The sequence below is a fragment of the Lottia gigantea genome, assembly GCF_000327385.1.
Source record: "Lottia gigantea unplaced genomic scaffold LOTGIsca_1, whole genome shotgun sequence".
In the NCBI taxonomy this organism is placed as follows: Eukaryota; Metazoa; Mollusca; class Gastropoda; family Lottiidae; genus Lottia; species Lottia gigantea.
In genome coordinates, this window is record NW_008706746.1 from 8,428,770 (window position 1) to 8,454,914 (window position 26,145).

At 34.3% G+C, this 26,145-nt stretch overlaps 1 protein-coding gene across 1 annotated transcript in view; it reads left to right on the top strand.

Moving 5' to 3' along the window:
• The first annotated feature begins 3,784 nt into the window (after positions 1–3,784).
• The window catches only part of LOTGIDRAFT_228125 (hypothetical protein), a 30,842-nt gene continuing 8,481 nt past the window's right edge, over positions 3,785–26,145 (top strand). Inside the window, exons 1-9 of the mRNA XM_009045922.1 lie at positions 3,785–3,799; positions 5,734–5,953; positions 6,598–6,618; positions 9,081–9,134; positions 9,879–10,187; positions 10,764–10,787; positions 23,767–23,832; positions 25,313–25,443; positions 25,561–25,718. The gene's annotated coding sequence lies outside the window, so the exon portion shown is untranslated. The remainder of the gene's footprint in view (positions 3,800–5,733; positions 5,954–6,597; positions 6,619–9,080; positions 9,135–9,878; positions 10,188–10,763; positions 10,788–23,766; positions 23,833–25,312; positions 25,444–25,560; positions 25,719–26,145) is intronic.

The following is a 26,145-nucleotide window of genomic DNA, read 5'->3' on the forward strand; positions in this document are numbered from 1 at the left end:
AAGTAATTGATATTCATAAAATTGTGTCCAGTTACTCGTGGCAGCACTAGACGACTACAGATAATCCTTAATGATATTCAGACGGCCTGGTGAGAGTCCAGTTGTCATCTATATTATTATTCCAATAAAAGATTACCCCTCTCCCTTCGTTTATTGATACACACGTGGATATGGCAAGCCATTTATTGTATTGACCTTCTGCCGGAACCATTTGCTATTCATTACAAGACGTTTTAGAATATAAATCTCTACGATTCGTTTCCAGATATTGTATCGTACAGTAATTAATGACCAGTACGCTGAATTACTAACATTAATAATCTCCCATTTACATTAATCAGCGGTCAGTATCGATCTATCGATCTCAATATCAATACAGATTATCTTTGGTAAACTCCTTTAAATTCATTATCACACTCCACCGGAAGTGATCAAGGGGAGTTCAACATGGTCAGTCACGTGTGTAAAATAGGTGCCATAAAACGAAAGTAGAGATCAATATGTTTTAGCGATATTGATACTGCAGCCTCTTTTATTGTTTTATTGATTTTTATGTCAGTTATTTCTCGTAGTATTTGTTGAAGGAATTGTCTGTATATCGTTTGAGATTGTTACAATGATACTCACTGGCGGAGACGAGAAACACAAAGGTTTAGGCTGACATATGACATAAAATTCGGTAACCAACCTCATGACATTTGTTACGGACCAAAAGTAAAATATAGCGTATAGTTTGACCTAATCGAAAAGGGTGTCACATAAATAAACCGGTCACTGTTTGATATCAGATGTTCAGAAAGAGTGAGAATGTAATGACTATCCTATTAAATGCATCACAAGATATAATCAGTACATACAATTGACAACGTACAATAATCTTCTTTTTCAAGATTATGCATGATGTGTTCAAATATTCTGTTGATAAAATACGACTAACCCGAATCCAATTGGGACCTTTATTCAACAGCGAGAACCAAACCACCATTGTGTCATCTGATTTCATCTCATCACAACAACATCCTGTGAAGTATCTATCTATGTAGATTGACAGTTGTTTTTGAAGAAACTATTCCTTAGTGTGACGTTCAGTGCACTTAAAAGGAAAATTCTGGAACTGGTTAAAAGCGAATAGATGAATGATAATATTAACTGAGGTTTTTTTATCAATTCTTGTCATTAGTATTACCTAGAGAGTTGTCATTATCCACAGTGACTGTATAGTATCAATGATAAGATCAGGTCTTGTTCTGGCATATTGTTTAAATTAAAATGGCATCAATGAGGTTTTATATGCACATTTGTCAACTTCTGAATGGTCTAATGTGAAAATGAAAATTCAATTTTAAAGTTTCACGTCGTGTTTTTTATTTCACGATTGTCCTAATGATGACGAGTAGCATCATAATCTGTTTTAAATGAAGATTAAATAAAGTTTTACGTTCGAATTGCTACTTATAACTGCTCTAATGAAGTCGGGAAATTTCATACCGTCTGTAAATCTCCAGATCCAACAGTAGGGTATTTAATGATATTATGACTTTCTCGTGCTTTGTCATCACCCCTCTCTTTAGCTCGGGGTCACATCATATTCAGGGTCACGGGTTTCTTTCAGAACTGTCAACACAGCAAGAAATGACTATTATATTTGTTCGTTCATTCATTTTCACATTAATTACCACACTGATTTTTATATGACACTTGGTAATGAGCTGAAGAATAATGTTGATGGATGTCAGAATCATAGCACGTGATTGACATATCATGACATATCATACTCGTAATTATTAACTCGATGTCAGGCCACAATGACCATCTTCATTTTAATTAAGTACAAACTACAGAACTACACGTTGGCGTTTTTGGGAATCATTTGGTAATTTGGAAACGCCACTACAACCGCTTCCGATTGATCCTGATCCAACTACCAACGATAAGCGAGAACTGCCTAGTCGGCGATATCAGTTAAATATAAGCGGGCGTTAACCTGTCATTTACAACCCAGTAGTACCGAACTATCCAGATCAAAATACCAGGACCAACAACTACTTTTACAGCTTAAATATCATTTAGCCTGAAGACGCAACCGTCTACCACAACCACTACCGCATTAAGAGACTTATCCGAAATGAAAAAAACTTACTGAACCGAATTTGGCATTGTTGATATCATGGATTTATACATTCCAGATATCTGATGAAAGTTTTAAAGTGTAAAGAAATGCTTAAGTGACAAACCAAGTACCAGGGGATTTGTTATCAAATGTTCAGGAATGGTTCACCGATCACGTCCACCAAATTCTAGGCATTGCTATGAATTAAGATTTAGCAACATCTTTGGATTGCACCGGGTGATATGTAATTGATACACTGACTTTTGTGTGAAGGGGTCATATGTGAAGCTTTGTGTAGTTACCAAAACCTTTTTATTTATGAGTAAAATAGTGTTTATCAATACACATAGACTGTTTTCAGTTAACCTGCTTTTGAATGTACATCGAGATTGATATATTATCAGTGTTATTCTACCATGTTTCATTATCTTATTCAAATAAAAGTCTGAAATTATGAAATGAGATGATGTACGGATATGATTTCGTCTTTAAGAACATACTATTGTGTTTAACAATTCTGGGTCTTCAGGGTCTCTTTGAAGACAATAAAGACTAGTATTTGATTATGAATCCTATTATAACCTTTTCCCTATTGATTGCTATTGTGGTTTGTGTTTTTTTTCTTAATTACGAGTCTAGACTAGGTATGAAGGGACGACAAAATTGATCCCAATCTCTCTAGGTTTCGTGACATAACGAAGACCATTTCGGGTATTTTAAGCTAAGATGTAATTTCTTTCCGGTGGGTTTAAAACATTCTTCATCAATCAACTCTTGGACATCGCGACCCTCGTGTGACCAGATCTAGCTGAGACTTTCATGGAAGTTGAAACCCCACTGATTAAGATGGTGAAATCTTTCAAGTTCAAGTCAATGATTGTGTTTTTTGACGTGTGTGATTTAATCTCCGTGACTAAGTTTACAATCAGGAAAGTTAGAAATTTTTATGTCACAGAGAGCACCTGCACTTTATGGCATGAACCTGAAATATGACAGATTCGAGTCAGTTTATTGGCCCCAAGAGCAAACAAGTTCCTTACAAGATCGATATATTGATTTTGAAAGCTACATGGTTATAAGGTTTGAATTAACAATTGCATATGGAAACCCATAGCATTAAAACGAGATATGCGAATTTACTATACGAACTAAAACTTATTTACAAAGACAGTAGAGTCAGTCAAACTTGTAGACCTTGGAACGGCCACCGTAATCAGTGTGATGCTTCAATCAACGGTCAGTGGAATTTCAAATTGTTGACACAGCTAGCAGTCACCAATTGTATGACATTGCCATCGCATACACATACACATGTACAATACAATAGCTGGAAAAGAACACGCAAGATAGTGACTTAGTGATTTAGTCTGGCAGCATCTTCTGTTGACACTGATACTTCTTTGTTTGAAGAGGCTGGCTCGCGAGTTGGGTGCTTGGTCTGCAGAATAGTGATCCTTGACCATCACCACCACCTACAGCTTTCACGAGGTGTCGTTGACAGTTGCTCAAAAGTGAGTTGATGATAAAAGTACTGTTTGGAAATAGGTTACAATAACACTACTGCATTAACAAGATCTCACTCTTAGCCATCTATCATTGTAATCGCCATTATTTCAATAGGAGCATAAAACCCGGACATGAAACTCCTTTTTATTTCACTTTGTTGGATGAAACATGCCCTTGACTCATGTAAGCAACATTGCATAGTCTAATATCCTTAAATGTGCAGACCGAGACAACCTGCTTCGGAAATCTCAATAGCTTGTCAGGTCACTTTGCCCGGAATTCGTTGAATAATTCCAAGTCTTGTTATTCCATTCATAGCCAATCTACTTTTCAGGCAAAAATCTAAAATAAAGTCTACTGTAATATGAATGTTAAATACAGCGAAGAAAACTGCCTACAGCTATTCAATTCTTGACCATTTACTCCTATATAATTTCCTCAATTTCACCAATTCTCAATCTCTGACGGCTTAACTAGCGATTCTCTTCAAATTCCAATCGATTAGTAGCCTCTGGGTACTCTCAAATCATGGCTTTATAATAACTATTAAATGAAGCAAGCGACATACAATTAATATCTGCTATTTTCTGATTATTCTTATTTAAATTTTCAAGACTTTTCAATGTCAACATAGTTTTTAGAACGGGGGAAATAGATGACTGGAGTGCCATTATCGTTAGAGAAAAAATCTTCAATTTCATGCGATCAAGATAAGTTGAGATGTAGTTGAAGTACTATCTGTATCAGTACAGTTTAATCTAACTGTCAATTCTCCAACAACTATTTTCTTTACATCACCACTTTTTTTAACTTCTTCAAGTTTTGATGCTAAACGAACAAGACGTTTCTAATGAAAATTTTAGTATTTTTCTCTTCTCTTACTTGTTTTTGCTGTGAGAATGTCCGCCTTCGGGATTTCATGGTTGGGAAGGGATACTTCGTCTTCGTAATTTTTTCTCATTCATGTCGAACCATGTTTCACATCACAATTTATGCCTTGTTTCAAAGTTGTCCGCCTCCATTGCTGTTTTTTTTTTCGGCTAGTCTGTCTATGAATTGTAATCCATTTAAATATTCTTCTGTTAATCAGGAGAAGTATTAGCATTTTGCTGTGGTATGCATTTATGTTGTCCGCCTCCTCAATTTTCCAGTTTTAGTCTCAGATGGTGAAGTGGGTTTTAAGATTTTAACGAATACATTAATTAGTGAAATTTTAAAAGAAGTCGAGACGGCCTTCACACGCACAAAACGTCCTTTAATATTTCATTCTCTCGGGAAATAGAATTAAGAGTAATTACATGTGTAGTCTATGTATGACTTTAGATTCCAATTTAACTGAACACGTTTTTAAAAGTCTACAGATTTCAATTTCCAACCTATTGAGTCCGCGAGATGGCGACCGACGCAGCTGTTTAACATTACTTCCTGATCACTTGTAGCAATGAAGCAATAACATTCCTCTCACTATTAAATTTTTCCAAAAAAATATGCATGCTGTCACTAGTGACGTGTTGTGTCATACGGCGTCTCTTGAACAGCATAATAATGGCGTTCCATATAAGAGATCTTACCGACTTCACTGGTAATTAGGGAGCTATGTAGTGATATGAAGTAGTATTTCGGCTTTCAAGGCATAAACTGATTTCGGATTTTCATATTGTTTGTTTGATTGGTCATCAACCTCAAAAGTTCAAATTCATTTCCACAATGGGATTGTGGCTATTGGCTGAATACTGAGGTAACATAACATGTTAGTGCTGAACAATATAAATATTTCCCCGATTTCGTTACAGTCTTTGATTGTTGGTTCTTTTAGTGACCAATAAATCTGGCTGAATAATAATTTCCAAGATCATGGTATTAAATGCATGTAGATCTGCATATTAGTCAGATTGTTGATTCTATATTTGATGATATTTTATAGGTTGTATGGAGAAAGATTTAAAACTATACCAATATTTTACTACACCATATTCTCCTAGATTTACAGATTTTTATCAAATTGTTTATGTTAATTCTATAATTAATGATTTTTTGTATGAAGATAAGTGTAATATGTTCCCGTTTTACCAGATATTAATCATTCAGTTAATTCTATCATTGATGATATCTTATAGGTGGTATGGAGAAGAGTGGAAAATGACCAATATTTAACAGTAGGTAAAACCACGTGGAATAATGATGAAGCTTTACGAATTGATCATGAATACAAGGATAATGAGATCACATCTTGGGATTTAAGAATTGTAAAAGTTAGACAAGATCACGCTGGTGTATATGAATGTCAAATTACTTCAACTAAAGAATATTTGAGGCATATTACATTAACAGTAGTTGGTAGGTATTAATCATAATGCTCTCATTATAAACCTTATATGAACATGTTCAATATCTTCCGGCAAGGCTAGAGGGTTGCTTTACAGTTTGTTTTATGAAGAGGAATCCTAGTCTGACTCTAAAAGGGAAGGTAAAGAGGTTTTCTAAAATTTATGTCTTTTGGGGCCACTGATAGCATCAATTTGCACCATTCCAATTATCAGTCAGATGTATTTAGTTCCGTGTCATCAAACACTTAGTTTAAGTTGAATTGCAGGAACCACAGACGTCTGATTGAAAATGAGAGTGGTGTAAATTGATGTTATCATTGTTCCCGATACACATAAAAAAAAAATTAAACCTCTTTACAATCCCATTAACTCTTGAATTGGTGGGGGATTTGGTCTTGAATCAAAATATTGATATTGGTTATATATATATATATATATATAGTTATTCTTTACAGACCAGAAATTAGGTGTCTTCTTTTTGAAATTTGATAATTCTGTTAAACAAAAAACTATCTATTTAAAAAAAACAACGATGAAAACGCAAAGAGAGGTAGAAATAAAGAACACAGATTTATACCACGGTTAAAGATATAATAAGGGTCTGTTTAATTAATTTGAATGATTATCAATGATGATAAACAATTTCTATTTCAGGTCCGCCAATACAACAACCAGGTATGTCTTTTATTACGTTTATATTTTAAAAGTACATTTACCATTGAAAACGCTTCAGTAACATAAAGTAGAGAAAATACTAACCGTCAAACGATTTTATTTTTAATATCATTGTCTGAATTTATGAATTAGTATTCATACAGATATCAGACAACTTCATACGTATTTTCATTTCTTTTAACTTTTTTTTGTTTTTTGATGCAGTGTTTTAGTTTCTAGACAATCATATTCATCAATGAATAGGCTGGTTGCGAGACTATCTTGAACAATGGGAATATTTAAATACTTCATATCAATACATCACAGGGTTTTGTTATCATCAACTTTCGTCATTTTACACAACAATAACAAAGCACCTTTGACTGTCTTTGAACTTAACGCCTGTGTGTTACAAGACATTCAAATATTCAAGAAGTATGATATGCTCTGGAAGTTTTTAGAGAAAATCGTTAAAATTTATTATTTTAGGTGTTAACAAAGACAATAGGATAATTTGAAATAGATTTATCAATATTTTGTTTTAATGAATACATAATTAGAAGAACACAATATGCTAAGGACACCTGTTTTTAGTGTAAAATCATCACAAGTCTTTTAGTTATTTCTTGGACTCCATATTTGGCTAATAATAAATAAGTAACTATCATCAAAAGGAAAACCCCAATAGCCAAAAAAAACCGAAAGGCCCAGCCTAGGGGTCTCGACCCACTTTAGTCCACGGATCCCCCACTCAACTAGTTGCGCCACTGTTAGCTAGTCTTACGCGAAAAGGATTTTTACTTCCTGAAGGGCATGGAATTATTGTTCTTGAATGTTTTTTTTTAATATTTTTGCTTTGTAAAATAACCGTTAATGGATATAAACTTGAGATAGAGGAATAATTGGTCTAATTCAATTCATTGGCTTTACTTTTGAATCATTTCTTTTAATCCAGACTATATCCTCGTCATAGACAGGGATTGCTTAGACGTCAGAGACTATTGTGGGTGATCACTTGTCGTGACCTAGCTTAAAGTCAGTCAATATAAATTTCTTTGCTTGTCCACTGTCATATTCACAATGTCAAACTATTACCATCTTTGGCTTATACCTTTTCTCCAATAGCCGCCGTTCTCCTATCACGGAATGCGGCGATTTGATTGGATTGTACACCGGCGACAATCAGAGCACTCGACAGAAAGACTGTACACATTAGGGCTTAGTGTTTACATACATTGGGGCATCTGTTTGACTGTATTTACGAACTTCAATAATAGGAGAAATGCGGCTATTGGAGTTAAGGAATAAGTTGAATAGCGTAATAGTCCAGTGTATATGACCGATTTTTTCGATTTGTCCTATCATTACATAGTCATCCTCACAATCCTCAATAATACCTTGAGTCCCTGTGGATGCACCACCGTAATATTATTCGGTTTAAACCCAGCCACTGTATAAACAGTGTGCATGAAAGATTATTATAGCCGGTATTTTCTCTAGCAATTAGTAAGCATCAGACTGGAAGTATTCAAATGGTTATGATGAGGTGCTTCTATTCACCACGCTCTTGGCACCACAAGAGAAATAATTCACTCAATCTCTCGTTAAGTGCATTTTATATTTCAAATTTTCAATAAAGTGAAGATTCCTCAGGAAATAGGTATAGTCCAAATCACCGTTAAAATCGAGACGGGCCATGTAAGGTTTTGGACTGTTTTCTAGAAACGTCAAGTTACTAAGTACTAATCCCTTCCTTACAGCAAACACTACAGTGGGTACAAAATGATCATCGGGTAGTTTTAAAACGAAATCTGCACAAAAAGCTTTTGTAATTGGTGATACAATTCCATACCCCTTCTGCATGGACTTCGTCGTTTAAATACCGCACTGTTTGGATAGATGTTTAAAATCAGAGTCAGAGATCTCGGACTTAACCACTCGTTACTTTCAACCATTTAGTTGAAATTGTTGAAAAGAAAACACGTTGAATGATAAATTATGCGTGAAGAATCTTTTCATTTCAAATATTACAAACCTTCAGTCAGCAAACCGATTCTTTTCCATTTTATCAGTTTTATTTCATTTTTTATTGTTCAGTCCATTAGTTTGAAATTTCAAGCTATCAAGTATAGACGCTAGTCAGCACTAAAATTCACAAGTGTATCGCTAGCTAAACTGGCATACTCACACTCGCGGCACTTCCGGTGCTATTCATTGTATGCCTAAGAGACAATTTGGGCTTCGACTCAAGAAAATTGGCGTTAGTTATCATTTTATGAGATATCATATCTATCTGCAGTTAGCTCTTTTGCATAAATAGTCAATTTTTGTTCGCAAGAGTTTCTGCTTTTCTGTGTCGTCAACTAAGGCCTCCAAACAGTGGTGGTAGCTATCGCTATAATGGTTTAGGGATGCAAATGCAATTGTAATTGTAGGTTCAAAAGGGATTCACTCTCTTAAAATAAAAACTTTCAAAATTTCAGGTAAAGGAAAAAACCGTGTACACAAATTCAAACCTGGACTTGATGGAAATAAACGTGAGTTCGAACGTCCTTTCCTGTAATCTTCAACTCTTGTTTCTCGTGTATTTGGGGCACCCTTTTTCCTATTTTACAAATTTAAAGTTTGCACCATTCATTTGACTGATGACCTATTCGGATTCGGTTGTTTTTTTTTTCTTTTGACCATTAGACATACTCTTTATTTTTAGATTTGAATCTCAGGGATAATTTTGGGTATAAATAAAAAATATAACAATCAACATGTTTTGAATTCTCCCCTGCATTCGTTTATTTATGCTTCTTGTGGAGTTAATATTCCATGCACACCATCTGTATGCGGTTACACTCTCGATTGTAGTGTATATATTTTAACTGTACATGATGTCTAGATACAGTATGAGGTATCTCTTATACCAGTGCTGTGTTTCATGAACGCTTGTCGTGCACCAGATACCATTGCTACCAATCGTATGTGGTTGTTGAATATAACATACCATAACTCTGACAGATTTGCTGTAGAATGTCATTACTTCGTAATTTGTAAACAATCTTACTGGAACAAACAAAAAACATACTGCTCTGATTTTTTTACGTTTCATAGATGTTTTTCTTAAAAACTAATTTAAGATTTATCTGAATTAACTCTTTGAAGAACAAGGCCCAGAGCAGTGGCGGGGCCCAGAGCTGGAAATCTTCTAAAAGCGGATTATCTGAAACTATACAAATCCAAAAATGAGTTTAAAGTATACCTTATAGTATTTTACTGTCTGTCAATTTCAGACGTGATGTCAACAGCAGCCGTTAAAGTTACTGGTAAGGATTATGTGGAATTGGGACACCGCATTCATCTGAGATGTAACGCCACTGGGGGTCCCCAGATGCCAGAGGAGATCGACTGGTTTAAAGACGGAGATAAAATTGACTCTGAAAAATATAAACATATTATAATGACAAAATACCATTCTATAAAACATCGTGCATTAATCAGTGAACTATATATAGACAGAAGTGCCATGTCGGATACCGGTACTTATATATGTCGGAGCTCTGATGACGTCATTTCCAGCAAATCTGTGACGGTGTTATTAGGTAAGGTTTTTATACGGATTATTCTGAATAGGCCATGGCTATACATACCGTGATGATACATCATATCTTTACCTGACCCTAAAAATCCGTTTAATAACATTCTTGACCATCAAAATTGCTTCACTCATCAGAAAAAAAACTAGCAACTGTTGCTAACAACTGTAAGGAAAAGATGGAAAACAAAGACAATACTCGTCTAGGGTGCAAATAGCCAGTGCAACCGAAACATCATATGCCCATTCAATTACATTTCCTATTCAGAGGATCAAGCACACAATTCAGAACAACAGTATATAGAATATCTTGGTCAGCTGCAATTAGAATTGCCGTCAGCCACATGATTACATGTCGTGGGATTTTTTCTTATAACAAGTACAATTCCTTTCCAAACGCATGACGTTCTAATAGCATTTCCACACGTATCGCGCAATGGCCCAGGAAATTCCAAGTGCGGTGTATCTACGTGTAACAGTCCCCAAAATCGGAAAAGCTATACAATGCCATTAGTTTTTACGTTGATACGGTACAAATAGTTTTATTTTGCTAATTCAATTTTTTTTTTTTTTTATATTTCAGCCGAATCTCCGAATGTTAAACGTGGTAAGTAATGAATAACTTTGGTTAACTGGAAAGTATACCGTCGAGGCTTCTTTGAATCTAAGCAGATTCATGTACATTTATGTGTTAGAAATTTAACGTTTATCCCCATGGCTTCTGGGACATAAACTGCCGATTATAAGTACACTAATAGCCATCTCGGCCCTTTGATGAACAAATTCTAGTATTCTACCAAATATACAGTGTTATTGACTATTATGTATACGTTTGTAAATATAGGCTATAGTTTTCTGACATTAATACTAATTTCGTATCTTCATTCGACCATTTCATGTCTAACTGCAAAGAAATAGCCTGGTTAGGAGCGCACGGTCTTGTCTAAACTCATAAAGACATTGTAAAGAAGTTTTCTAAAAATTTTATTTGTAGGCCTATGAGGGAAACTACTGGCATCAAATTTTAATTGGACGTCTGGGGTTCCTGCAATTGCACTTAATCAAAGTGTTTTATGACGTCACTAATCGCGAAGCGCCTTAAGCATATTTTGCGATACGTAGTCCTAGTGGAATTGCAGAAACCACAAACGTCTTATTGAAAATTGGAATGGTGCAAATTGATACTATCAGTGTCCCCAATACACACAAATATTTTAGAAAACCTTTTTACGATGTCTTTCAGTTACCACAATACATTTCTCGGACCTGTTTTCATGTCATTTTGCAATAATTCAACCTTTGTCTATTCTAGGTACGGGATCGTTTAACAGTCTCTCAGACTCAGCCTCGTTCCCGGGATCCGGAAGACTCTTCTTATTTCTTTTAGTGACTCTTTCAATATGGCTGCCGACCACGTGACAAACTAAACTGTGCAATCGGCGTGCCTTAATATTATCATTCGTAGTGCGGTGCGTTATTACGGGTCATGTCGTCATGTGATTGTCACGTGGTGATAACGTGACTAACAGATATGGGTCGGTGGAAAATGGCGGAGGGAAGAATGAAGACGGAGTATTCAGGAGAGAAATTGGAATTGCTTATGTGATATAATCGGATTGATCAAACGCATCAGCAAATATTGTGATATTGCGTATTATGTGTTGTTTCGTTTCCTTGTCCTATTCGGTTGAAGTGGGTATATTTTAGTGCAATTGAAGGAGAAGAGTTACCACAAAATGTGATTGTGAAATTGTGGAATCTAAAAATTTGTAGATAATCCCGAATTTGTTAGGAAGAACATGATACACATTAACTACCTATTGTTCTATATTTATCAATTATGTTCGGGCCTCAACTCAATGCTTTGACTACAGAAAAAAAAAACACCTCAAATATTGATATAAATGTAGGCCCATAAAGTCGGTCTTGAGACCTCGCTCTAAAAACTGTCGAAATCAGTTGACACGAAAAAGAAGTGCCGATTGTAAATATAAATATTCGACGCGTAAAGTAAAACATCGAAGAGTGGACAGTGTCGAAACAGACAAACTGATTTAAACTATTACTTAAATTATGATTGTTTCACTAAATGTTGTCATTATTTTCGTCAATTTCATATTTTGAATCACTATTTAGAGTTGTTCCTGTCATCAAACCCGCCTATACATGTTTTCTGCGTAAACCTCTACACAGTTCCAGGACGCTACTATTGCTTCCAGATGAATATGTCTGTTTCCAGCTGATAAAAACTAAATTGTTTAAGTCTAGGTTTTAATTCTCTCATTGCCGATGGCGCAGATTTTTATAGAAGACGTTCTGAAATTGGCTCAACAGTCTGGCAAGTGGAACAGAGGAAAGAAATCATGAAATCATTCTATAAACTGGTATATCGAAGCGGTAGACGACAATATCTCTTAATTGAACATTACAATGATGGGAATTCCCAAACCTCTGATTTGACATTACAATGATGGGAATTCCCAAACCTCTGATTTGACATTACAATGATGGGAATTCCCACACCTCTGATTTAACATTATAATGATGGGAATCCCCACACCTCTGATTTGACATTACAATGATGGGAATTCCCACACCTCTGATTTGACATTACAATGATGGGAATTCCCACACCTCTGATTTGACATTACAATGATGGGAATTCCCACACCACTGATTTGACATTATAATGATGGGAATTCCCACACCTCTGATTTGACATAGGGTTTCAACGGTTTCAGAATAATCAGCTGTATATTTAACAATTTTTGACACCTAAATATTTATATCTATGATGGATCTTGCAAAGACAATTGTAAAGGGTGATCGTTTTGTACTATGCACTATTAATGGTCTTGTAAATGTTTTTGTTTTTGATTTGAACACAAACACGGAGTCGTCTGTTCATTTTAATGTAAATTGTCTGTTGATTAAATTTAAAGTCTATCAGCACAATTTAAGACGTTTTTAAATATCTACAAGTGTGTAAAAATGTCGTTGATTTGTTCTAGTAAATTCTCACTCCCAAGTTTCGTTAATTTGAATTTCCATAGCATTGATTGTCTAAGAATGAAACACAAGAACGATTAGTCAGTTAAAGATCCACGAGTTTATATAGATACTCAGCACTAACAAGATACTAGTTTTGAATCACGATCTGGACCATTTAAAATATCAATAACTGTTTACCGGACCGTGTTCCAATATTAGATGTAGGTTTTTGTAGATCGGGTAGGCCAATGTTTCTATGTAGTAATAGACCTGCTACACCATGCTTTCCCTGTTGCAGGAGGTAGGCATCTACTAGATTAAAGACACTTGGTGGAAACTCGTGAGAGAAAAAAACAATGATTGAATTCCATGATGTACATGTGTAAATTATGAATATGAAAATGATTATTTGAAGCGATGGATGAACAGAAGACACTGATCAAGAAAATTACGACGATGTACAATTTTGTAAATTATTGATGTTCACATACTGAAATAATTTGTTTTTTTACTTGGCCATTTTCTATTTTATTTATTTGTTTTGTTTTTGTTGATGTTTATTGTAAATAAATTATTTGTGTATATTGCTGATCGTGTCAACAAGAAATTGTCTTTAAATTAAAATAGTACATTTCGTATTTCAGTTTCGTTTGTAAAGTAAGATTGAACTTACGAGTGCGACTGTTGGAAAATACATGCTTACTCTTTTCGAAACACCTGATAGTACTTCTCGTTGGAGGAGTCCACTACTATACGACCTTTACTCTCGATTTTGCCATTCCTTGGACGAGATTTTTGATTGATGGAATGGTCTTGCTTGTATGGATTTTATTGGGGAACTGTTTAAAACTGATCAATTGTTGCATTCAGCCAAACTAAACGCACCGACGTCTGACGATTCAAAGTTTGCAAATTAATATCATTAACATGCTATATCAGCACACTACATCGTTGGTAGTCTTGATTTTGAATTTAAACCTTTTGTAATGAAGATCATAAATTTCTATAAACCTCATTATATCATCTCTGCAGTATAGTCACATATTTTTAGTAATGTATATTTAGTAATGCGATTTTTGTGAAAACAAGTTTAAGAATACGTGATTTGTGTAAGTATAGCTTAAAAACAAGACACATGTAAAATCTCAGTAATAGTTTCAACAGACTGAGGTGGAATATTTACTAGTTTTTAAAAGCTAGACCCAGCAGGGGCTTCCTGCTTTACACATTTCTAACATTTAACTAATGTTTCTTACGAGGAAATAATTAATTTATTCTTCGTGTGTCGACAAAATTCTCAAATTCCTCGCTTTTTTATATTTAAATAACAAGCTAACAGTGTTTCTGGTGTGTAGAGGATATTGTGGCTCTAGGAATCACTGTCAGTGGTCTGTCTATATAGCTCTCAACAATTACTATGAAATCGTAAAAATACAGTAGAGGCCACTAATTGGTCTGTGGAGACCTCGTATACATGTTCAAAAAGCTGTACTCTAAAATTTTCCGTTGTTCCTGAGGACCTGGGTTTTTATTATTACCTTATCAAATTTCAACTTAACGGCTACGGACACTTGAAGGGATCTTCCTGCGATATTATTTATTTCGTCCCGTTAGGTGGTCAGTTTAATTAAAGGATCAAGGACAAAATCAAAAAGTGATGTTTGTCACCATACTTTTATATAAAAAAAATACAACCATATTATTGCTAATATTCCATATTGAATTTAAATATTATTTGACAAGTCTTAAGATATTTCGGTTAAAGCTATAAAGCTATATCATATATTGTTCGATGTACATGTACTAAAGCACATTCACTAAAGGCAACGTTGATAATATAACAGAAATATCGTGATGCAATGTCAAAATCTGTATATTGCATGTTGGAGAAAGATTTAAACAATAGAACAATAGAGATTATAGAGTTTGAATATCATTATATTATGATACTGTCAATTCCCCAGTTATTTTGAACTATAAAAACAAAAGGTTAAAATCATTATTCTAATGATACCAAATAAAATAGCAGAGAATTAAAGGTGATAATAAAAGCGAATGATGAATAGGAACTAAATTGTTTTACACGATACACATTTTTTCTGGGATTCTTAAATAATCGTAGTTCATTCCCGAGAGTGGAAGGTTTTGCGAAATTCAATTCACAAAGTCGATTTATAGTTGCTGCGAGGACTCATAGTCATCATGGGACACTTTATAATTCCATTTGTACAACTTAAATCTTAATGTACAAATAGCGTTGAATATCAAACTATAGATGAATACTAGATTGTGATGACAAAGTTGTTAACAAATAAAATCTAAGTTCTATTCTTCAGCAGGACTTCCATTGTTCAAAATGAAAACTGTTTACAATAATAACATTTGTCTATCGCGTTCATGATTCCTTTTGTATATCTTACCAATTCTATTATCAAAATGTTACATCTTATTCAAACTGTGGTAATATCAACACCCTGTGGTCATGTACTTGATCATATCAGCATAATTTGTCCATCGTATACACATGTATTCAGTACATCGAAATATTTTGTAAATTGTATCAGCTTTGATTCCACTGCTCTTGACCTTTCAGTGTTCAAATTGACTGCAAAGGCATAGGCAACAAACGTTTAAGGAGCTGGAAAAGTGACAGTTCTTCGTCTGCCTTAAGACGTGGTATTTTGTGCAACATTCATGAAAGTCAAAATTATGCTGATATCTAGTCGTTTTTAGTGAAAACTTTACACTTTCTCAACGAACAAAAACATAGTATACAGGAACGTTCAAAAGAACATTAATTAGCTTGATGGCTTGTCTTTTTCACTTGTAAAAAGTAACAGAAGATGTTTCTTACTGGGAAAACAACCTTAGTTCAGTTTACCAGCAGAACCTTGACAAGTTCTTATAGTTCAATAGCGATATCTGCATATAAATAGTTCATGAGCTGGTACCAATACATTGCCAAGCTCTTGGATTTTACGTTTGAATGATATGTATAGCTCGTATTTACCTCCCTCCCTACCCATTCAATCTTCATCGCCTTTAACACCACGCCCCATTATGAAAGAAAAAGATGGGACCATGGTGAAACACAGTATAATACAGTATATAATACTTTCGGAGACGATATCCCTTCAACTTTTACCACAGTTCAGAGATTCATTTAGATGAACGTTTCTTTCAAAACCCAGGAATGCCATCAAGTGTATTATCGTAACGTAATTTAGAAAATAAAAACATGCATTTCAAAAACTATTTATGAATCTCATTTAGTTCTTTAAAGATATCCTTTCAAATATTCAAATATCTTTTATACGTTTTAAACATTTCTCAAGTAGTTTGATGTACACAACAAAACTCTCATGATTTCGTAATATGTAAAAACAGAAATCTATATATAAACAATAATTGATCATGGGGGTGTAATTCGCTGTTAATTAGAAGATTGTCGACAATCGAATAAAGATGTTTAAAAATGGTGGAGAATCGACAGAAGAGTTAGTTTATTACTTCCTCCATCTTTGATGTCACTTCTATTTTTCTATTCCTTCAACTTATGCAAATCGAAAAAAGCGTCAGCTGTTCTTGCTTCTTGTATTCCTCCCTTCCTTCTTTCCTTGATAACACACTACATTAATATGACATTCCTCGTGTCGTCCTTATTAGACCAATAGGTGCAGATAAGTAGGACATAAAACTCCATTTAATTTCATTTATTCTCATTTTCTAATCATTGTCTTTCTTTTTTCTTCTATTTTGAGACCAAAGAATAATACGCCTCACAGTTCAGTCAATCAAATAATTTACCACAAGTTTCTTTTTCAAGAATAATTTCCGCTAAGGCAACATTTTATTCAAATTACATGGCATTTTCTAGTCATAGATGATTTGAGTGCAAAGATATTTCCAGATTACAGTAATTACTTTGCTTTAATGGTACCATTCCCATGAGCACAAGTAGCTTGGATAACATTTAAGACATTCAAGCCACGGACTTTAGCCATAGTAATTGGTCAAGTTCTTATCAAATTACACAGACGTCGGATGAAAAATCGGAATTGTGTAATTAATAGAATCTACAAGTGACCATTATGTATGTGCCAAGACAAGAAACATTTTTTAAAACCTTTACCTGACCATAATCATGCATTAAAACACGGTGCAAGTTCATGAGACCAAAATATTCTATAGACCTTTAACACACCCCTCTGCCCACATGAAGGACCACAGACGGTGGATGAGAAATATAAATTTGGAAAATAAGTGTCCACGTTGCAAGTTTTTGAATCCTATGACAAATATATCGGACAAGACCATACAAAGTGAAAGTTCATTAAAAAAAAGGTCATTTTTGTCTCTTGACCTTCTTCACGTCTCTCTGTTCACCCGAAGGCTAAATTTCTCAAGATATTTTAATACATTGAAAACTTCAAAGGAGCCGACAGTCTGTAATTAAGATCGTTATTAACATTTAATAATTACCCTGGACAATCAGACTATCACGTTTCGTAAGGGGAGAAAGTTCACCTTTTGATCTGTAGAAATCCTTATTAAAGATCAACATGTTCTATGAATGGACTGAAGATTGAGTCAGAATTTAAGGAATATTGGAATTTAGTCAAAGATCACGTTTAGACATTACTAAATATCATAATATTGTTAATAATAAGCCATAGAGTCAATCGTTTTCTATTTCAAGACATCTTTTTAAAGTCAGTGACTTTTGAATGAAAGATTTGGCAACCTCTAGTGTGACATTAGACCAATATTCAGCATCTGAACTTTGAACGAGAGGTTTGAATATATATCTTGAATCTTGAAAGCATGAGATTTTATGTGTTATATTCTACTTTTGAAATAATTCAAACTCTAACCTACTGACCCTAAACAATTTAAAACGACATTACGATCATATAAGTGATGCATAATATAAGAGTCAAATATCATCTACATAAATTTACATCCAATTTATAGATTTGTACGATTAAACTCAGTGAGTGCAACGGTCGTGCCAGCCAGGTTTACAGATTATAGGAGTGGGGGATTTGTACTCCAAAATATGTGTCAGAATGCATTTTCTTGGCGAAGAACTGTCCCAGACGCTTGTATGACTTGTGCCTATGGCGGTTCCACAGAGCTTCCTTTTTAAGATTTCAACCTTGACAGTTGTTCCCCCATTAAGTCAATCTGCCTCCCGTGTGTACTCCAAGTCTCAGTAGGATGGCGCCGCCACTGGGTTAATGTCCCTGAATATTTGAAAAGCAATGATCTATGTATCAAATGTTAACATGGACACTTATCAGATATTATCAACCTAAAGTTACGTGCAGGTTATAAATTTGTAAGATCACACACGGTGAGAATTAAGATGTCGACATTTTTTGAATAAAAACTGAAATCTTGGGCTTAAAAACGAATTAACACATCTTGTAGATCAGAATGAAAACATATACAAGTAATTTATTTGGCATACTTTTAACCACGATTCACTAGCGCTTGTAATTATAAACAGTTACCAGGTAACACTCGGCAGGATTTCCCTGCTTTTCACATTATTCCTCCTTTTTACCGAGCTTTCTAATGGTTTCTTAATTAATTTGTTCTTCATTTGATCACCTTAAAAACAGGATTTCTGTCTGATCACTTGAAGAAACTTGAATAATTTTAGATAGGTCGAACCACAATACTGGATAAGTAGATCAAGGCTACAACCGTGATCATGTTTGAACAATGTTGTTATATTAATGCGGTTTCATACCAACACATAAGGACAAAAGCCAAATACAGAAATGCAGCTAGCGAATAAGACAAAACTTCAAATAAACTTGTAATTGGTTGGAGCAGAGCCGAATATTCATAGTTTTCTAGGTAATCTTACACTGGTTTAAAATACCTCTATAAACACCCGATCGTGATCGTTATCACCACCAGTAGCGTATATGAACCACAGATACTTTTTCTCTGCTACTTGCGTTTTATAATCTGCGGTGTATATACGTTACTAGCGCAGTAAGGTAGGATTCATCAGCAAATTTCCAGAATCAACAATTCGTTTAAATATTTAAATTTTTAATAGAAGTTAAAAAATCAAAAGAGGGATAACTCGTTGACAAATTACATGTGGTATGCATAACAAATACTTAACCATTTTGACTGGTATTTTAATTAATATCTAAAGTATGGTTTATTGTTAAAGATTGGTAAAGTCATAAAAACACACGTCAATCTATACAGCTATTTAACATCTCCAACTACACGCTTAATTTCCTTTTTACACTCGCTTGACTAACTAGGTTGATAAGTTAAATACTTGTTTCCTTTTAGTAGAAAATTGAAGTCCAGCTTGGTATTATTTGGAAAACATCTTATGGTTAGGACAATGTTTAATAAATGGTATTGGAATGTGTTTCGGATATAGGGTCGAATCATTTTGGTGAATATTTTCCCTACGTGATTGTTGGCAAAACAAACCCCAAGTGACAAGTGTTTGATTCAAGGTAACTCCGATCAAAAGTTTAAAAATCCCACCAATTTAACTAATTTGTCCTGTTTGTGATCCGAATAATTCTGAAATTTGAAGAAAGTATTTTGACTTCATGTACATAAGCACATTAGCTAGGTCAATCCAGCTGTTTTGCTCGTATACAGTCCAAATACATATAGTTATTCTTATGAATACTTATCCGATACGAGTTATAACTGCATTAGAATAACCTTTGTCAATTAAGATGCTGAGTACATACAAGCTGGAAGACCTGTTAGAAATAATTAGAATCTGCACCGCCTGCACCTCCAGAAACACTTAAAACAGTAACGAAAGAGTAACAGAAAAATGAAAATAAAAGATATGTCAAGAATGTAATAATTTGTAAACTTTTGTTTAATGGTTTCAACACATTTTCAAATGTTTCGCTTAATTTCTAACTCATTTATTTAACATACAGTGTCAGTCATCATCAACTATCATATCTTTATCATTCTCGGCTTAAAGAGGCGTGGTGTGGTTAGATACGCACCGTTTATACCTAAAGCATAATACTTCATCGATATCAGCTCAGCTAGGTATCTGGTAGTAGGGGTGAGTTGGTGCACATTGGTCCATTTGCCCAAGAGAAGTCATAAATTCTGCTTTCATTACTTATTGAAATTGAAAATTTAAAACCACAGGTAGCTATAGTTGGAAAAAAAACAGAGAGAACACTTGCCATTCCGGATCATTGAATTGAAAATTAACAGCAAGTCAAGCGATGGCGGAACCAAAGGGGGCAAGGGGGGTTATTCGGTTAACCTGGCTCCGCCACTGAAGTCAAGGTATGCATGGACTGCACTGTAGCTGTAAACGTAGCATCTCCGACTTCAATCCGACATGCACCCGATCAAGATGCCAAAAGGACATATCACACAAAAATTGGGACATTTCAGTTCAAAATATTTATTTGATAATGAAGAGTCTCCTTCAATACTATCAATATATTTCGGATCAAATCAATAGATATCTGTCAATAATAGAAGGTCAAGAGTGATTACAACAAAAACATGATCATTGAATCATATGTAAATGTAAACAAACCGTAAAGACCAGAATAATATAGTGAACAACCCACTGTGATGTTTTATTGTTATCCTGATATCTTTCATTGATTGACAGACGTATCTGTAGAACTATCGGACGAGGGCTATTAAACAAGAGACGAAGGGGATCAGTATGTGTAAAAGTGTCGAAGTGTAAAGGGGGTGGTTGTTGGTGTGTTGAATTTTGTAAGCCCGAACAAGTATTTTATTTTTACGTGAGAATGCTGATCAACGAGATATCCTTGCGGGAATTCAAGCATTAAATGGTCTCCAAAAAAAATCTGGCACAGTTCATATAATATCTGACCATCTGTCAGAAAGTTTTCTCAGAATCGCGTGGAATATCTCTTAAAATCTGAGAAATGACCACCGTATCATCTGGAACATCTGCAAAATTATGATTCAAGGGAGGTAATAAAAGATACACCAGCTTCCAAATGTTTTTCACAATGGTCCCTAATCGTTTTTAGGAGATTTCTCAAATGGATTCTCTCAAATGCAAAATAAGGTAACGAAGGCCTATTGAATAATGCATCTGATTAGATTTCTTCTGGGAAGGTATAATCTCAATTAGATTGAGAAGCACTGATATAGCACGTGTGGACACTTCACAAAGGTAACACGTTGACAAATCTAGTCTACAGATCTTTAGGGACGTGATCAAATCACAAATAGTGATGAATATACATCAATATGTTTGTTTTTCGATTCACTCGTAAATGATATACAATTTATTAGATTAAATAAATACCGAGTAGAATAATCCCTTAACCAAACTGTAACCTTACCTTACTCTCCTACATCATTTTAGATAATTCAAACTTGAATTCAAAACAGAATATCAAGTCACGGCTTGTTTGAAAAACTTTTAGAATTACATTTAAATGGTTAGATCATCTTTGTTGAAGGGACAGTTTCGCCATTTTCGGAGGTTGATATGGGTCTTTAATATATGTAAATAGTCTTCACAAGTACTAGAAATGGAAAACGCACATTTTTATTCAAAAATACCTCAAACAAGGAATTTCACTTTCTATTTCTATACATGTCTTTTCTATATTATTATGGCATATTTCTATATTTTGTCGTCACCTCTGTCCTTAAATACAAGATAAGTTTTTCGTATAGATGAACGAATGTATTGATGAGATCTCAGTCAAGTTCAAATTTGATAAGCATTGGATGAACGGTTTTTGAGAGATTGCCTTTGACTAAGCGAAATTTTGCTTGTAACAGTGTTTATCAAATCTTGATGAAACTTGATATTCATAGGCATAATGTTGATACCTCGGTCAAGTCAGATTTTCTTTGAGCAGTGAGTAAGCTTTTTCTTATCGTAATCACGTTCGGTGATGTCATTCAAATACATTGAGTAATATGAAAATAATACATATAACTAATACGCACTAAAGTGAACACTATTATAATCCGACACCATTCGTCAAAGCCAATCGTGCTTTATTCAAGTAGCATTTGATTTAAGTCAAAAAACACGTAGATTTGATTATATACTATAAAAGAGGTGCGGGGTAGAACAAATGAGGAGATGGGTTTGTTGGTTATATATCTGACGTCTGATAGTTATTATTTACCACGAACTCAGTGACTCTATATCTGACCTCTGATAGTTATTATTGACCATGAACTCAGTGACACTATATCTGACCTCTGATAGTTATTATTTACCACCAACTCAGTAACTCTATATCTGACCTCTGATAGTTATTATTTACCATGAACTCAGTGACTCTATATCTGACCTCTGATAGTTATTATTTACCATGAACTCAGTGACTCTATATCTGACGTCTGATAGGTATTATTTACCATGAACTCAGTGACTCTATATCTGACCTCTGATAGTTATTATTTACCATGAACTCAGTGACTTTATATCTGACGTCTGATAGTTATTATTTACCATGAACTCAGTGACTCTATATCTGACCTCTGATAGTTATTATTTACCATGAACTCAGTGACTTTATATCTGACCTCAGATAGTTATTATTTACCATGAACTCAGTGACTCTATATCTGACGTCTGATAGTTATTATTTACCATGAACTCAGTGACTCTATATCTGACGTCTGATAGTTATTATTTACCATGAACTCAGTGACTCTATTTCTGACCTCAGATAGTTATTATTTACCATGAACTCAGTGACTCTATATCTAACGTCTGATAGTTATTATTTACCACGAACTCAGTGACTCTATATCTGACCTCTGATAATTATTATTTACCATGAACTCAGTGACTCTATATCTGACCTCTGATAGTTATTATTTACCATGAACTCATTGACACTATATCTGACCTCTGATAGTTATTATTTACCATGAACTCAGTGACTTTATATCTGACCTCTGATAATTATTATTTTCCATGAACTCAGTGACTCTATATCTGACCTCTGATAATTATTATTTACCATGAACTCAGTGACACTATATCTGACTTTTGATAGTTATTATTTACCATGAACTCAGTGACTTTATATCTGACCTCTGATAATTATTATTTACCATGAACTCAGTGACTCTATATCTGACCTCTGATAGTTATTATTTACCATGAACTCAGTGACTCTATATCTGACTTTTGATGGTTATTACTGAGAGAGGTCGAAATTTGTTGATTCTTTATCCCGTCTCTGATAATTATTATTATTGACAGAGTTCTAGCTGACTCCAAATGAAACCTATACACTATACAGGTCATCATGATGCTTGCTCAATATCTCGACTGCAGGAAACTCTACCCAATGCACTCTGCATTAGATTATCTCACGGATAGGATTTGTGCAATGATAGATCAGAATATGTATTGGTGTATGATGTTACATTTTACATTGAATTATATTGAATAATGCATCCTTCTGGAAGTAAGGGTTTTATTTACTTTAGGTTTAGTCATATGTTTGATAAGGCATCCTCTTGTCATATAATATGTCATTTCACTTTTTAACCATGGCTATATAAGACAAGTGAATATCACAAATGAATTTTATTACCAGTCTGTTGTGACACTGTTATAATGTTTATTAAATCAATTGTATTATTGCTGTTTCTACAAACTGCAGGTAAGTTACATGTATTATTACCTGAAGATATGTAAATTGTTGAAACGTTGTTAACAATAACTCAGGAGTAGTATACCATAAGATTATATTCCCTTATTTAACATTCATCATTTTTAGTAAGAATCAGTACATCTAGTTGTAATTGTGTATTGCTAATCCAGTGATAGTCATTGCCAAGAGGTTTTACAGTCAGTAGGGTTTATTCAGTGTACAAAGGGAAATCGTCAAAGGGTTCGCATAAGGTATGGATAATTATTGAAAAACCAACGCCACAAGGGATGCCTTCGGTAAAAAAAATTCAGAAAGGGCTATTGGTATGACCTTTTTTAGATTGTGAAGAGATTTGGTCAGAAAGGATCATTCCCATGATATCCTGGACGTGAATAGATGATAGTTGTGATCATGGACGTTCGATCCCAATGCTGCACTTGGCCTATGATAATAATATTGCATGTAATTCCCTGATACCATTTTGGACATAGAACAGTCCTCTGTTTTCAAATTTTCATTTGTTGAATTAAGGAAAATATTTGGTGTAAAGTTTTTTGGTGACATATTACTCAAGTTTACATCAATTGTGACTCACTGTTGATGTAGTATAACTACTAGTTAGTTGAACAAGTTAATTGATTTTAAGGTGCAATTTGTCTCCAATCATTATTGATTCAGTCTGCAAATATAATACGAAATAATTTTCTTTATGATACTGTCTGTGTTCGCAAATTTGTTGCTAAATGAAAATTTGCAGATTTACTAACCATCCGGGTTCAAAACGCACGTAAAGTGCAAATCAGGTCCTCGGAGGACCAGGCCATAGCTTTCGTCTTCACTTTTGACCATATTTACGGGGTGTCAACAATGTGCAAGATAAAGCACAGACACTCTACTGATATGGAAATAAATTGCAGAAAGCGGGAAAATATTTTCTTAGAAGCTATGTTATATCGAATGGAAATGAAAGTAATTGGCTAGATTTACTCAGTTACCCACGCTCAACCACTATATATAAATATTTATGTGTCATATGATCCAGGATACTATATAAGAATAGACATAATGGGTGTTATTAAGTTTACTAAGACCTCACATTCATTGAGCTATTAAAAACAAAGGGTTTGCACTCAACGTGCTTACTTATTTCAATGGTGAATAATTTTTTATATGAAGAAAATTTTGGGTTGTTTTATAGTCTCATGCATGATAAGTGCTTTTCAAGGCTACTGGAGCATTTTCCAACATAGATATGCTATTTATCAAACATAGTACCGAGCCTCTGAGGCCCCAGGTTGCAACCAGAAGGTTAAAATATACTTTTAATGTCATTTTTAAAACATTACTGAATTTCTTTTTTATCAACGCTAACTCAGTTTAAGTCTATCAGGACCAATTGGAAACTGATATACTTTTTTCTGAGCTTATCTCCTGATCTGGAAGAAGGCCTTTCAGTGCGTGATATGAATACATTTAACCTCCTTTCTAGATTGTCAACTATACGACTATGGTATAGATGCTGGTGATAGTATTCTGAGACCAACAACTACAGAACCTACTGGCAGTTACAGCTTCAATAGTGGATTCAAATTCCTTGGGAAATATTACAATGAAGTTCACGTAAGTTCAGGTGCTTCAAAAATAATACAATAGAATTCACTTACTTTCAAATTGCTCACAAAGGTTCCGAATTCATGGATTCTTTTTTTTTAAATCATTGTCTGGTTTTTATTTCAGATTTCAAAGGATGGACTTGTTGGATTTAGTGAACAGCTCCATTATGTCGAACATCACTTGTCGGAGAATCCAGAAGAGGCTAATTATCCTTTCCTTGCTCCGTTTTATTTTAACATGACAAGAGCAACTGATAACATAACTGGAAAGGTATTTCACAGGTAAATATATTTATAATCCATGTATATATGTTGAACCCAAGATGTCGACTTGATATAAACAGTCAAAGTGGGCTTTAGAGTTTGAAATACTTATCAGGAACAATTATAACTCTGGTAAAACCTAATTGAAAAGGAGGTCAATACTAATAGCATCAGCATCACCACCATCTTCATTATCATCATCATCATCATTTTTACTAGTCATAATTATTAGTCATCACCATCACCAGTGTCGCAATCATCTTCATCATCATTATCATCACTATCATCATCCTCATCCTCACTATCTCCAGCGTCATTATCATCATCATTATTATCAGCACATCATCATCATTAACATCATAATCATCACTATCGCGATCATCATCATCACTATTGCCAGCATCAGTATCATAATCATCATCACTATCGCGATCATCATCATCGT